We start from the raw sequence: 15,195 nt of genomic DNA, 5'->3' as shown, positions 1-15,195 counted from the left end.
AGATCATTCTGTAAGATATGAAGTTCACATTTTTATCAATCTAATAATAATTATCACACGTAGTGCAGCACAATATGATGTTGATGATCCTTAGCACTTGAACACCTCGTGATTTTCGTGTTGCCCGCTATTTACGGGAGATACCATATAATTTGTGAATTAATAGCACGAGAGCAGAGCGAGAGAAGGAGCGGAAACGCGGCTCGAACACGCGTGCCGAACTGAAAGTACACGAGCAGGTTCGAAAACGTGAGGCCCCCACTGGTCCGCTTTCCTCCCCTTCGCTGCCTCCTCAGGGCCCGGATTCATGCCCAGTTTTTATCGCAACGCTTTGTTCTAGTCCCGCGGCGCGACCCCTTACGCATACATCACATCACAATGTGTCGTTTTTTCTTTTCCCGGGGCCAGCTCGCGTAATAGACCCTTTGTACGATCACCATTGAGACACGTCTTCTTCAGGACCGTGAGCACGGGATAGATGGTAATGTTCTGAAATTTTTCATCTGCTTATGCGATAACTCAATGTTGTTGATAATATTTATTAAATAGATATGCAATATAGTATTATCTATTAGTAAGATGTGTAATTTGTAAATAATTACATTAATCAAATTACATTATGTGCAATTTGTAATTATTAAATAAAAGTATATAGTATTACTATTGTAAGTATACAGTATACAGTATTAAAATGTGTAATTATTTTTATAAATTCTTAATCTTGATCGAAGGCTCTAAAAATTAAATTACGACATAAATATCCAAAGCTAATGTGAGCCAACACAGGTTATATAATTGTGTGTAAAATCGATATATTTGAAGAAACAGACTACAGACGTTTCAAACTCCTCTTTAGTGTGAAAATAACAGAGAATCTTCGTATAATTAAACATAAAATATTTTTATAAAATTCATAATTATTTATAAATTTGAAAAAATAAAAAAAACTGAAAATATATTGTATAATGTATTAAAACGATTATAAAACGATATTAAAAATTATTTTACTTTTTTGTTACTTATTTACTATTTAATTACGATTCTTAATAACGACACAACTATAATAATAATAATAATTCTACTAAGAAACGCTTATGAAATATGCAAAATATAATATAAAGGTTTTCATATTCTGAAGTACTTTTGTATTAATTTTATTGGGCAGATGTCAAACAACTAAAAATTCGATAAAAACATAAGATAAAATATATGAAAAAATTTAAAAGCAGGATGAGGAATTTCGATGTCGTTTAGGTTTTGGCTCGCTTATTATTCATTTGCATATTTACTCGCGGCCGTGCCCGAGAATTCAAACCGTATACGAAAGCACGGCGGAAGATGAGACCTCGTGAGTAACAATATCAGGATCCCTCCGTTCTCCTTATTTCTTTTTTTGTGACACGTATGCGCATACATGCGAGAATTCTTTCTCGACATACGGGCCCGATAATTCGTGCGAGGTCACGTCGCAACCGGGCTGACAACCGCGAAAAGACATAAAACCTTCTGATCTCTGTGATCCGCACACAGGACCCAACGTGCACGACCTTAATTCTCTTTAATAAGAGCCAAAGATGAGTAATTGCATGCATTTGCGTACCTTTGCTTGCCTCATGGAAAAGGAAACAGTGAGATATTTAGCATATTAAAGAACAGCCACCCGTCGAGCATCGAATGCTACGAAGCTGTTCTCAGCTGGAACGATCTTAAGAATCGAGATTTAAAATGTAAGAAGGAAATTGAGTGATTTGCTGGAACAGAAACACACACATTTTTACATTTTTATTAAAAAAATATTCGATAACGTATTTATAAAAATGACTTAAAATATAAATAAAGAAAATCTTGTTTTTTTTTTATTACCGTTTTGTTTGACAGATAAAAATTATAATCGTAAAATTGAGCACAGTATGAAAGATCAGGCAGCGAGCAAGAACGAATATAAATAACCGGCCAGGACGTCGGAGACAAAATACCGTTTCCGCTGTATCGTGGAAGAAAAGAGACGAAAGGAGCGAAGAACTTTCTCTATCCCTTCCGTCCCGCCAAGTCACGACCATTGCGGAGCACAAGGATAATTGCATTAATTTATTCCCGATCCGCCACAGAAATTCTAGATCCTTCGGGCTAATTACGTTATTAAAGGACTCGACTGCCACCCTATACCATCTCGTAGGATTACGGTTCCCGATAAAATTCCTGGAGGAGGAAAACGTCCGACCTCCCGCCGCGCACCATCGCTCCTTGACACTATTAAATCGCGATTTGCACCGGCGAATCACGGCCGGTAGGTAGGTTCATGCCGATGGTAAGTAATATTCAAGAGTTTTTTAAAACTGTTATTACGGTCGGCCCCTACCTGGCTCTCGAATCATAATCGACCGCGCACAGAGCGACAAAGGGGAAGTTCGTTAAGCCGTTCGCTCCTCCAGAAACCGCTGATTGTACGCAATTACGAAGTGAATCGCTGATCGAAGAACCTATACCGTTGCGCTAATTGTTAATTTGGAGACGAGGACTTCTATCTACTTCATATTCCGATAGATCAATTAAAACTTTTATCTATTTAGTCGTTCTGTACAGCATGATGTCGAGAAAAGTTTGATAATTTTCCAAACTTGTTAGATAATTCAAAATATAAAGAAGAGGTGGATATACGGTGTATTAATTTTTTTTAATTTTAAAATATATTTCAAAGAAGCCATTTTCTTACAAAACCTTTTTGATCTTTAACATAAAACATTTTTATAATTATTTGTACATAAAGATCATATTTTATAGACATTTATATACATTTTATAGATATTTCATTGAAATATTTATATGTTTTCACCAAAAATTATCAAATAATTATTCTTGTGAAAATCTTTTCTTTAAACTAGTGAAAGGATTATACGGGTAATGCTTAAAGAGAGGAAAAGAATATGATAAATTATTAATAAGAAATCGCGTATATAATATGTGTGTGATATAACGCGAAGAGAAAAAGAAAAAACTTGATCGTAATCCTAGCAGTGTTAACAAAAACGCGTAGAATGAGTAATAAATATCTCCATTAACGAAAACGAATTAATTAGACAGCGTGAGATCTTTCACTTCCTGTTCCGACCAACGTCGCAAGTTTCTTCTAAGACAGCTGATGCTGATACAGTAGCAGGGTTGAATTTGCATAAGGCCCCATATAGAGAAAGAGAGAAAGAGACTAACTTGATTATTTCACCTTCCCGAGAGCAACGTTGCTCCCCTTGCCCGAGTAATACGCAAGCTTTATAATTAGAAGGGGCTGTTTTCATGTAAATCTGTAATGGTAGCTGAAATGTGTCTCACGAATGTATCAGCCGACATATCATGTTCCTTCTGTATGTAATTCTTAACAAATATTCAAATGCAATCCATAATTGCACTTTGTCCCGACGACTTTGCGACGACAGAACAATTTAAAGAATTTTTAACGTAAATATTTTTTAATAAAGAAGTTTCTTCTTATTTAAAATTTTTATTTTTTAATGATATTCTTTTTTAACAACATGATAAATTATTATATTGATGTTTATTATAATTAATAGTTAATCGTAAATAATAAAATAATTTTTTAAATCTTAATAACGATTTGCTTATTATTTATTTACGAAATAATGATTACTTCTAACCGTTCAGAAGTTCATGAAAAGCTAGATGAAAAATAAAAGGGTATGCAAAAAATTGACGAGAAAAACGTGCGAAGAAAGGGGCGTAACCTGGGAAGAAGAGCGGATACAGCAGGATCGCATCAGAACGAAACGGGCCACCGGAATTTCTAATGAAGTGTGTGAACTTCGACCCGGTTTCGTAACCTAATTAAATTCGGAACACGTATGCAAATTTCCGCGCAGCGTGACGACGTGCTGAAACCGACCCCCATCGTCTTATTCCCTTTCTCTACTTTCCGCTGTTGCGCTGCCCCAACGTGTTACAACACCGCCGATTTTGGTTTCGCACGCACTCGCAATTGTGACCGAATTCAACCGTTAATTAATTAGAAGTCTCCGTAGAGAAGGGTGGAATACCGTTACGAGAACGTTTGCGCAAACGAATCAATAATTTACGCAGGAATTAAAGCCCTATGTAAAGGAACCCTTTACACTTACCAAACATCATGATCACTCGACAGGAATTGTTATTTAAGTACGGTTAAATGTTTACACTGAGAATGGATAAACATTATAAATTTTACCTAACATAAGAATGAAGAAAATATAAATATATAAAACATAATGACAATATAATATAATAATTATATATATATATATAATTATGAAGATTAAAAGTAATGTATTATATACGGACGGAATTGTCTCTTAAAATTTACCTTGAAAATATGGTAGTTGTGGTACAATACAATATTAAAAAAATTTTTATCATGCACTTCAGTAAAATTAATCAAACTTATTATATATTTTATTGTAGTTTTATTAATGAATGAGAGAAATTTAAATCATAAAAATCTTCAAAATACAATGTTATCCCAGGACTATCACATTTTCAACGTAAACTCTAAGAAAAAAGTTTCTCCGTATAGAAATTAATGCAATATTTTTTTTAATTTTTGTATTTTTCTTTTATTTTGTAACAAAATAAGTAATATTATCTTTAATAAAATTTTATTTATAAATCGAGTTCTCCAAAATTTGTCAGCAATCGTGCAAAATATATCAAACTGATTTCCTTAATTTCTTAACTAGATAACATAAAAAAGATCTCTTTTGTTGCCAGGATACTGTCTATCAGAAGGTATTGTTTGTCGAGATTAATACATTTTCAAGTGAATCTCTCGTGCAAGACAAATCGTAGTAACAAAAAAGATCGACCTGTGCTTGACATGATGTCAATGGTCTTTTCAACTTCTGCCGCGGCACATCGGTGGCAACAGTGCAACCTGCCTGTCCCACAATGCAGCTGAATGCATCCAGTATCGACAATACATCCGAACCGTTCGATGGGGATGAATATCTATTGATTGGTAGCATGGGGCGGCCCCTTAGGATCGTTTCTCGATATAGATGTGTACCTGCTATGGCCCCAAACACGTTCCGTTCTACCTGCGAGTACGCGCCAAATTATCGTGTTCCGAATGGCACGTGTCACCTGACAGGTATCCGCCTGACACTAACAGCGATGGAAGCTTCCAATATCAGTAATGGGTGCTACTTAATTGGACCAGCAATTTGAATAGCTCCAAACCCCAATCTATAAATCTTCATTACCGTCAGTTTATAATTATCGCGTTAATTCTTATCTCAATTTGTGTAATATTATTTATTATATTACATTACATTATATTATATGAAATATATATATTAGCCACAGAAGTATAATATAATTAAAATATTTCTTAATTTAGATATATCTCTTATCTAATTAATGAGATTTATTCAATATATTATATTACATTTTAACATATATTATATAATAATCTTGAATGTAATTCTATTGTATAAAAATTTTTTAAATATTGTATTGTATTAAATAGACACATTAAAATATACATAGCTAAATTAATAAGCTAATAGATGATAATTATATTATTTAGTTCATCTTCAATTAAATTAAAAACATTGCTATTTTCTCTTCAATTTTATAGTTATAATTATATTTAATTGAGAGCTGTTTATTATATATCATTCGAGATAAAATACTGACTAGAATAAAATATTTACATAATTAATATTTTTTGTAATTATAATGTAATCGAAGTATTATTCATATATTACATATTTATCCAAAAGAAAAATTCTGGTATAGATTACTGATACATAATATGCACCTAAAAACAGTTCTTCACTTCATTATCATCTCAGAGCATATGGTAATAGATAACGGAAATTTCGGGTCACGCATAATAAACGTTTACCTTCGATCATACGCGTGAACGCAGCTGGGTCTATATCCATTATAGATCGGTAACCTGATATCGATGCATTTTCCTAACGCTCGGCAAACATTTTTGTAAAACAAGTTTGGTTAGATCAGACCAGAGAAAAGATCGAGCTCGAAGAAGGCAATACCTTTACTATGCAAAATCGCTGGGTAATAACTCTTTCTTCTTCATACAACAAACATTTAATTTCCTTAAAATTTTTTATTTTAAATTTCTCGTCTAAAATATCGTTTAAAATCTATATAAATAATATATGTACCATAAAAGTAACTACACGAATTATTTTTGTCCAAACAATAATGTCGAACATATCTCGTCGCATATACTTATACAAAATAAAAATGTAGAATTTTTGTTATACAAAATCAAAGCTATTAATTGAACGTCTAGAAAGAAAAAAACATCCTCGAATTTATCGAAACTTTATTTAAAAAATTGGCGTTTTTTAGAAATTATGTTTACTGTTTTACTTTTTGGATAACATAGATGTTTTACAGTCAAGTATCATAAATACTTTTTCATTATGCAGCTTGTCACTCACAAACTCGATAATTATCTGGTAATCCGTGACAGTTTAAATAAACGTTAAAAGCATTTATAATAATGTGTGTGCATATTAAATTCTAGCGATGTGCTCCTCGCGATAAGACAACGTGCGGACCCGCGTCTCACGATTCGCTCTAATGAAACCTTAAAACGCATATCAAATGTCGGTCGCCTCGGGGAGATCCCGAAGTGGATCGCGGAGGCAGAGAAAAGGACGAAGGCCCCTCGCATCCGGATACGTTCCTGTCCTGTCGCTCGTACGTCAACCCTCGTTGTTTTTTTGCTGCGCTCTTAATAATTGATCATCTGATTACGATACATTATACCCTCCCTATCCTCCCCATATTCCTGCTTGAGCGTACTGTCGGAGGGCATTATTCCTGCACCGAGAGAAGTGGCATCGGAACAGATAAAGAGAACGAGAGAGAAAAAGACGGAGAGAAGCAGCAGGCGAGAGAGGGAAACTTTTTCTTTCCGCTGCGCTCGGCGACGGACGGCCATTTGCATATAGGCCCCCTTATCGACAAACACACCGGGGGCGCCCTTCGTAATGAGGGCCCCCTCCCTTCGTTCAACGTTCCTCTTTCCTTTATTTTTTCAACGTGGACCGCCATTGTCCGTTAACTCATTCGTCGAGACAGCGTGGACCAGTAGTATCTCGCTTCCTTCCTCGTTACTGCGGTCTCTCTTCTTTTCTCTATCTCTTTCTCTTTCTCTTGCTTGCACTCATTGTACGAGGACATAGTAGTTTGTGTTACAAAAAAAAGAAAGAGAGAGAGAGAGAGAGAAGTGGAAATAACAAAACCGGTCGGTCACACGTCGAAAAATATGAATCGTACAGATAGAGGCGGATGCGTTGGTGCTAGTCTCTCGTGACATCTGCTTCCTGGAATAAGTATAAAAAAAAAGGGTCCAAAGAGAGATCTCGCGATCGTTTTTGCCGCCGTATATAATTGTAGCCGTGACAGCATGCGGATAATACCGCTCGATATCGTTTCGCGCGACTACCGTCAGTAATGTAAAGGACGAAAAAGAAAATATTTCATACACGTAACAAATCATAATCCACCATATCCTGTTTATTTTTTCTCATTTTAGCAAGAGATCTTGAGAATGAAATACACAATAGCAACATGTAAAAATCCGACGTTTTACGATGAACGACATAGTGTCATAGATAATGTTGAAAAATATCTCGGAAGGTTAAAATTTTTTTTAGCAAGTTTGATGCCGATGTTTCCCTAAAAGAATGTCAAGGATAATTATCATTTGTCATAATCTTTTAATATTAGCATTAAATTTGTTAATAAATAGGCTCTCTAAATATAAATCTCTCTTAATGAATCTCTCAAGAAAATAAAATTAACTTGGAACCAAGTGGGAAGCAAAGCTTCATTATCTATTTACCGCCTTAATTTTATTGCACAAAAATTCTTTTATTCCCAATATAAAATATTTTTGTAATTAGAATTTTCTGGAAATTTTATTAAGGAACCGATTAAAAAACTAAATTTTATATAAAAGTTTTTTATCAGAATTTATTGCATATTTATAACTAATTTATTAATAGTTTAATATTTATTTCTTTTTTGCCTGCTAACTATACTTGTTACTTGTTAGTATTGTTAATTTTAAGAAACTAATAATAAATCAATAAGTTGGGTAACTCTGTTGGACAGCATGACCTGTGTCTCTTTGGAGATTCGTGTACTGTTGCATCAAAAAACAATACAAACTGTAAAATTTTCACTGACTTATCAAGAGTTTATTTTTAAGCATTGTATACATTATTGCGTTACGGTATGATATTTAGATATATTATTTATTCTCTCTCTCTCTCTCTCTCTCTCTCTCTCTCTCTCTTTCTCTACTAAAGATGACTAAAAAATATAACCGAAACGTTCAGAATTGTTATATTTAATTTTTATCACATTAAATTATAATAAGATTAAGCAGATTTTACAATTGGTATGTATCGTTATCATTGCTAGCAAAAGTTTACTTACGTTTGCTGTACCTATAATGTATCCGGCATCTTACAAAAATCGAAATTTCACAATTATCTGCAACTTTCAAGCGTCTTAAATTGCAGGCATTAAATTTGAATTATGCGAAGAAAATCACAGGGACGTAAACCTAATGATTTCTTAAATCTTGAGGTTCTTAATGGATCGCGTTAACGATGTGATTTTGCTTCTTAAGATTGAATGTTCGCGAAACACACGTCATTAAAACATATTCCTGTAATAACTCATCTATAATTATACCTATCAGCGATTGTTAAGCATCATCAATCATGCCTCATTCCGTTCATCTCTATTAAAATAAAATTAACTTAGAATCAAGCGGGAAGCAAAGCTTTGTTACCTATCTACCGCCTTAATTTTATTACACAAAAATTCTTTCATTCCCAATACAAATATTTTTGTGATTAGACTTCTCTGAAAATTTTATTAAGAAATCAAATCAATTAAAAAGTTTTTAATGATGCGTTTTAATTATTGAAGCAATATTCACATAACAGTAAATTGCATGATGAGTAATGTACCAAACTTCATTTATTGTACAGAGTGTTTCATAAATGCACGTCAATACTTTAGGAGGTAAATCTATACACTACATAAGTAAAAAAAACAAGGTGGTATGTCGGTATCGACGACTTTCCTCTATATCTGATTATTATGAAAAAATTGTATATTATAAATATAATGCAAATATGATGGATATATTATATTTTTCTCTTAACATGCCTAAACGTTTTACCTAAATGTATGTCATTTAGACTTATTCTAATTATTTATCGTCAGATAGTAGCGGTTGCAATCGTAAGATTGAATCATTTGCAGAGTTGTCCGCATGAAATTGCACATACGAAGACGAAACAGTGTTCTTGTTCCCTCGAGATCGATCGTTAACCGACATTGTTACCCAACTGTCAGGATAATCTGCAGTGGGAATCACTGTGATAGATACAAAGAAGCGGGCTCGCGTGTGTCCAGCCCAGAGGCGGCTAGGGCAGGTGCGACTTTCAGAGAAATAATTAATATTCAGCGAGGAAAAAGTGGGCGAGAAAGGTTCGACGATGGCCTCCTCTTATAAACAGTTGACGCGTTAGCGACTGAGGTGCGCACCGTTTGTTGGCCGCGCGCACCTGGTATCATCGTATAAAGAAGGGAAAAAGGAAAGGAAAGAATATCTTCTCACCAATTACGCCTATTACGAACGGACGTTTGGTTGCCGTGATCACCCAAACCCAAGACCGCTTACCTTAATTCGAAAATTATGCGCTCGCCCATACATCGGCGGTGAAATGATACGGCGTGAAGGGCCTGCGTGCGTTTTCGTTATTAATATCAAGAGTGTCTCCTCATCTTCCGGTGCGTGCATCAACTAATTTACGTCGGTCGCGCGGCAGTTCGCGTTCTGTAAAAGACACCCTTGATTCTCTCCTATTAAAATCTACATTGACACACGTGTCTTGGGAATTTCCTAATTGCCATCGAGTATTAATTGGTATTTCTTTTTTCTAAAATTTGTAATAAATTATACCGTTAAAAGTTTTCGTCATATTTTATTTGCAAATTTAGAACTTCCACACACTGAGAGGAATGTTTTTTATGAATAATCATAATTTGGTTGATATATGAATTACAAAGCAGTCTCATTTTTTATTGTATTATTTTAATCAAAATTTAATTATTGTAACCAAATTTTTATTGGAACAACACAATTTTTAAATTAAAAAATAAGAAAATTTTTATAATTTATATATCAACTAAATTATGGTAATTCATACAAAATATTTCTCTCAGTGCAATATTATAAATATCACGAGCTAAAGTTTTGTAAAAATGAATGAAGAATAAGATTTTATCATAATCCATTTTTTTTTAAACTTAATTTGTGACGATAACTAGAATGTCTGGTCCACGAAACACTAATAACAGTCTACGCGAGTATCATAGTATGCTTAAAAACGTCCTTTTATTAAGAAACAGGTTTACGAAGCCCGCCATCGCGGTTCCCGCATCATCATCCCCAGTGATATCATTATCGATAATCTAAATAAAAAACAGATGATCGGCCCCTTCTTGTCAACGGAGGTATCGTCCGATCGTGCCGCGCCAGGAATTGCAGCTGCAGAAAACGAGGAAAACTTGTGATCAGATAAGAGTAAAAGCAGAGGGCGGTATAAGGGAGTTAGAGGGAGGGAGATAAAGAGCGTTCGTAGAGGAACGGAGAAGTACAAATTACGAGCACCCGGAACCGTTCTTGTGGCCGTGTTAACTTTCGTCGCGTGCCTTCAGGAAATACCTCAACTTTTGCAGCCACGTGCTATCATTGGGGTATTATAAACTTTCCATCGTTCACCTTTGTCCTCCGCCTGCTTTCGTCCATCGTTACGCGTGTCCGCGATGAAGTTTACAAATTACCTATGTAATCGACTTTTCGTAAATGAAGCGCTTTTATTATTAAAAACATTTTTCTAAATAAAAGCTTTTGATAAATATTCATTCTACAACTAATATCTTAATATTCTTATTAATACATTTGATTTATTTAGCTACTTTCTAAATTTCACTCCAAGAGTATAGCTAAAATAATTGCTTTTACATAATTATATAATCTAATAAAAATATTCTTTTTAATTAGTTTGACAAAATGACATTTAATACATCTCATAAATGTAATATGCTCTCTAAATCTTTCTCCAAAAGACCGAAAATTGAGCCAGTCTTGAAAATATAGTGAATATGTTTTTACTCTTGAACAAGAGTGGCAGATTTTCACTCTTTAGTGTGAGATTTCATTCTTTTGCAGTAAGATTCCATTTTTTGGAGTGAAAGTCACATTTCAAGAAATGAAGTCTCACTCTAAAAATGGAGTAAGATTCATTCCTTTGAAGTGAATCTTACTCCAAAAGAATGAAATCTTACTTTGAAAAAACGAAAATCTTATCCAATAGTGAAAAATTTTTATTCTTTTTTCAAGAATGGCTTAATTTTCATTCCAAAAGGTTTAGAGAGTAAATAAAACAAGTACGAAGATATACATATAGCAAAAGTACTTGTCTAATGACATTTATCTGTAAATTCATAGCATTATTTAATTTGTATAAGAACACACAGATCAAATTCACTTGATTTTATGACGCAATATTTGTACCTACTAATATAATCATACTTTGCAATTTTCAGATACGAAGCTGTGGATCGGCTTTTTCAAGAAGTAACGAGCGTCTACAGAGATTCCGAAATCGATTGGATGCTAGTGTACAGTGCAGGTTGCACTATAGATGATACAGTTCTACCCGAGCATGTGACAGAACCCAACGATCTCGATCGCTTGATCAATGGAACGTTCAGATTGTTTTTAGCGGCTCTTCCTACGCCTCCAACAATCGTCACCATAGCCAGGTAGATCACTTCCCCATTCAATACAATCTTTTTTTTTTATTAGAAATTTACAAGAAATTTAAAAATTTAAAAATTTATTAAATAAATTACATTTGTTTTTACAATAAAATTATGTAGGACTGACTGGAAAACATACAAAAACAACATAATAAAAATATATATTAAATATCTTTAATCAGTTTTTCTTTATTGATGAATCTTCTACTATTTAACGATTCATAGTGATATGGAGCGATTTTTTTACAATAGTTTCTCTCATCAAATATCTTTAAATATGAAATGAGTTTAATGTAAATTCTTGTATTCTTTCCACATACATTAAAAAATTACTACGATAAGATAAGGTTGAATGATAAGATTGAATAATATTCGAGATTATATTTTACATTATGTTATTGAAGAATGATATTACAGGCGCTTGTTAGTAATACAAGCCGAAAATATAATAATTGCACGTGTGATTAAGTAAATTAACAGATGCAGTTGAACGTGCAAGAATCATTTTGTGGTAAGAAGGTTGTATACCTCTTAAAGGTGTAGGATCAAAATTAGCAATCGCGGTAGGCAACGTCTCATACATATACCAACAATTAAAAAGTTCAGATTATACAAATTGGCTTTAATTTATGGTTCGAAACACTAGCTGAAATTATATTGTCCCGCTTTTGTACGCGCGCGAAACCGAAGTCTGCAATGCCGCAGTTGGCGTGGAAGAAGATGCTGGGAGGGCACGAAATAGAGAGAAGAAGGGCGGCTTATAGGGACGACACGGCGGGGCTGTCCGAGGGGTGGATTCAGGATCGTGGGTATACCGTTAAGCCCCACCCTCCAGATAGGCAGGGATGGATTTCACATAGGGGTGCACAAAATCAAACCATCAAACTTTCGTGTTTCATAGCTAGATGTCTCTACCTTCGATTTCCTGAAGTAAATGCTATATATTTCTTCCTCTTACAAGTTGTTAGTTTTGTTTCTAACATCACTTTTCTAAACATTAAAGTGACAATACTTCTATTGAACTTCAGAAAATTTTGTTATCCGTATTCCCCGGATAATAAAATAAAGACAGAGTATTAACGATGACAATTAATAATGTAAAAGGAAATATGTATATTTTATAAAAGAATGTATTATTTTTTTTTATATCTCGCTCTATTTCTTTAATATTCGAAATAATTGTTTTTTAATAGTATTTAATAGTATTTAATATGAACATGTGTGTGTTTTGAATTACAATGACGCGAAAGATATACTTTTATCTGACTATATAGTTACTGTTACATATGTACACTGAGAAACTTTACTAAATCTCTTAATAATATTTTTTTTAAATAGTACTAATCACACATTTATTATTCATTATTTACTTGCAATAAATAAATATTTATTCAATAAATAATTATAGTAAAACAAATTAATATTTCTTGTACTAAATAAATATATGTTTACATTTAGTAAATATTTAGTTAGTACTATTCAAACACATATGTATTTATTAAAATTTAGTACATTTTTTCAGTGTATATATAAAATAACTTTAAAATAAGTGACTTGGCGCCATCTAGCAACAAAAGTATAGAGATTCTGCTCAAACTTCCGGCAGAAGCTGAAAAAAATCGATTCCACCCCATCCGACTTGCTTCCACCCTTCGCTGTTTCCAACTCCCATTTCAGCACATTAGTTTCCGGGGGAGACGCGGAAACATTGCCGGATATCGTCTCTGGACAATTTGCAGTTTCTCTCGTAGTTTGCCAAATGGTGATTAAACAATCAGCGATAAAAATTGACAGAGAGTGAGATAGCAAATAGAAGAAACATTGAATCAGCGAAAAAGTGAAAATAGCGAAAGTAGAAAAATAGAGAAAAGTGAAAGCGAGAATAAATAGAGAATACGATTCTTTAATGATCTACTTTTATGTTTAAACTTACTTTTATGCTTTTCTTTTCTTTTTCTCTTTTTTAGCATTAAAAGTACTGAACAAGTGCATAAATTGTAATACTTAAAACAAATTATTAATTACTGTCTTTCAGTATTAAATGGACCAGTATTAAAATTCTATAAGAGTATTGTTAATTAATTGTTGAGTACTTTGATCTTGGATAGATATAAATCTTGCTTTTCTTTAATACTAATTTCTTCAATAAATTTTTACTAAAGAATTATTTCATATTAAGAAAAAATAAATTGAAAAATATATAAAACGAAAAATTATCCCTAGGTGGTTTTGCCTAATGATATATTATACATATTATAATACATTATCACACATACAAGGTTAGATATTTTATAAAAATCTAAGGATATAGGTAGAAAGAATAAAAACAAATAGCTATATTTTTTTATAAACTATATGTTTATTATTAAATAATTTTTTATTGCAGATCTAGTGAGGACGATTACACTCCTCTCGAAAATGTTGACCAAATTCAAGTTGACGTTCTCGATCAACTTCGTGAACGACTGGGATCGGAAATAGATATCAAACTGATTTATCAAGAACAAGAACAAGAATAATTCTAAAAAAAGGAATATAACCTTTCATTCTTTCCTTTTATCCTTTAATCCCTTTTTACGGATTGTCGAATAAAGTAATAATTATTATTATATGTATTTTATAATTTCATTTGTCGCACGCATAACCGCGTGCCAAACTAATACTGGTCATTGATTTGTAATTACAATTATTTGTGAAATAAAGACATAACCAAAAACATATTTTCTTCTATTAATTATATAAAAATATATATACAAGTCCAGAGAGGTCTCCGTATTTATTTTTTTTTTATAGAATTATTCAATGAATTGGCGTACAGTAGATAAATACAAACAACGTATGACAAAGATAGTTGACAGAAATCTTTTATTCTTTATTAGATTAAGATTAAATTAATACTGATTAACAACTTTAAATAATATACAATATTATAACATATTTAAATATCATTCAAATTTCTCTCACATGTACAATTGTCCTTCGTAGAATACGATATTTCAGATATTATCTGAAGCATCACGAACCTCTCACAGATTCGCAGATCGTAAAGCAAACATGACCAAGAAGGGACGTGGGGAGTTTTTGATCGCGTTGTGGCGATTTATATGTCTAAGATCGGTACCACTGGTCCACTGTAGGACACGAGCACAATGCCAATATGAAGGTTGCTGCTTTTTTTTAGCAGCGAAAGTAGCCCCCTACCCTCTTTGCTGATCTTCGTTCCACGAGTCTCAGATTTGCATACCTTGGGTCCGTTTCCCACACGTCTCAACAGCTTCCATCTCGTCTCAGTCTCTACTCTCTCGCTTAGCGTCTCTC

The sequence above is a fragment of the Mycetomoellerius zeteki genome, unplaced genomic scaffold, assembly GCF_001594055.1.
Source record: "Mycetomoellerius zeteki isolate Tzet28-1 unplaced genomic scaffold, Tzet1.0 scaffold138, whole genome shotgun sequence".
Classification (NCBI taxonomy): Eukaryota; Metazoa; Arthropoda; class Insecta; order Hymenoptera; family Formicidae; genus Mycetomoellerius; species Mycetomoellerius zeteki.
The sequence above is the reverse complement of the archived record's forward strand: the minus strand, read 5'-3'. Positions refer to the sequence as shown.